The sequence below is a fragment of the Tenebrio molitor genome, unplaced genomic scaffold (genome assembly GCF_963966145.1).
Source record: "Tenebrio molitor unplaced genomic scaffold, icTenMoli1.1 SCAFFOLD_636, whole genome shotgun sequence".
NCBI classification, from domain to species: Eukaryota; Metazoa; Arthropoda; class Insecta; order Coleoptera; family Tenebrionidae; genus Tenebrio; species Tenebrio molitor.
In genome coordinates, this window is record NW_027184194.1 from 20,378 (window position 1) to 21,925 (window position 1,548).

Consider the following 1,548-nt stretch of genomic DNA (forward strand, 5'->3'; position numbering starts at 1 on the left):
TGAACAAAAAAATTTTCTAAGTCTTTATAAAATAGTCGCCACTGCGGACGGAAGACTGAACGCGCACCGCGTCCGCCGTCGAAGAAATTGCAGGCCTCGGAATCGTTGCCCGCGTGATGGCATCGTCCTCTTTCCTCGATCACCATCGCCACCGTGTGATCAAGCTGGCCGAACTCGGTTTCCGAAGTTTCCCTGGAGATAGCGAAGTTCGTCTCGGAACGTCGGTGGGTTTCGAATCAGGTACACGCCCCTCCAACCACCAGCCCTAAATCCGGGTCGTCACGGTTTCGATTCGGGACCGACGGTTTACGTCGGCGGTGCGGGGTAGACGCGTCGATTCCGGGAATCCATATTTCGTTCGCCGAAATATTGGTCCATCTCTTCCCGGAATACCGCGCCACCTTCTCGATTTTACGACATCTTCGCGTCGCCAAACGCTTCCGAAACGGTCGAAGCACAGAAAGGACCTGGTGTTCGAACCGAGGCAATTCCGACAACAGGATGCCGCGAACCGCCTCTCCGACGTTCAGGTCGATCGTTTTCGGCGGAAGTTGAAACGGGACGAGTCGACGACGGGTCCCGTTGCCGTCCGGACCCTTCGGGACGGCCGAAAGTCCGTCGAGAGGATCATCCGAAAGGAGACGGTCTTCATCGTCCGACCGATGCCGCACCTACGAGTTTTCCGATATTTTCTTCGACGGATCTTCAGGTTTTCTTCCTTTCTTCCGTCTTTCTCTCTTCGTAATTTCGTGTCCGACCTGCGTCGTCCGAAGTCGGGGTGAAGATCGAAGAAAAAACGCCAAAAATAACAACTCGTCAGCCACGCACACCGCGTTCGAATGTCTAACGGTCCAACTTGGATTTTCGAAGATCGCCGAATCCGAGGGACGATAAATAATAATAATAATAATAATAATGGTAATAAATAATAATGTTAATAATAATAATAATGATATGATGATTATAACGATAATTATTATAGATAGGTAAATAGAAACACAGGTCTCCTCTCGAAAATCGGAACTTCCTGATATTACTTACATATTTCGGTCGATCCAAATGTGGGAATCTCGTCGTCGTCGGAGCAAGCAGCGCGGTAGGTGGGGTGAAATTCTGGATTTTCCACCGCCGCCGGCGGTCGAAAAATGTGCGACGCGGGAGATCGCCAGTCCGTCTAGTAGTCTCTCTTGTCGTTAGAGCGTGACGTGGTGGTTGTTGTGGGATTTCCCGTTAGTTCGGTCCGACGTCGGTCGTCAGAGGTAAGTGCATACGGAAACGAAACGCATCGCGTTTTGATGTTCATATTCGTGCATCGGAATGTTAAAAGCAATATATTTTACACCAACGATCACACCTAAACACCACGGCAACGGCCATACCACGTTGAAAAGCACCGGTTCTCGTCCGATCACCGAAGTTAAGCAACGTCGGGCGCGGTCAGTACTTGGATGGGTGACCGCTTGGGAACACCGCGTGCCGTTGCCCCCCAACACTTTTTGTTTTTTTTTGAAATCCATAGCAACCACCGAACCGATTTGTTTTTCGTGC

General features: G+C 50.5%; 1 non-coding gene across 1 annotated transcript; it reads left to right on the forward strand.

The window, feature by feature from the left end:
• The first annotated feature begins 1,365 nt into the window (after positions 1-1,365).
• LOC138140958 (5S ribosomal RNA) lies at positions 1,366-1,485 on the forward strand. The gene has a single exon (XR_011162864.1). It is a non-coding gene; the product is annotated as a 5S ribosomal RNA (ribosomal RNA).
• Positions 1,486-1,548: the final 63 nt, after the last annotated feature.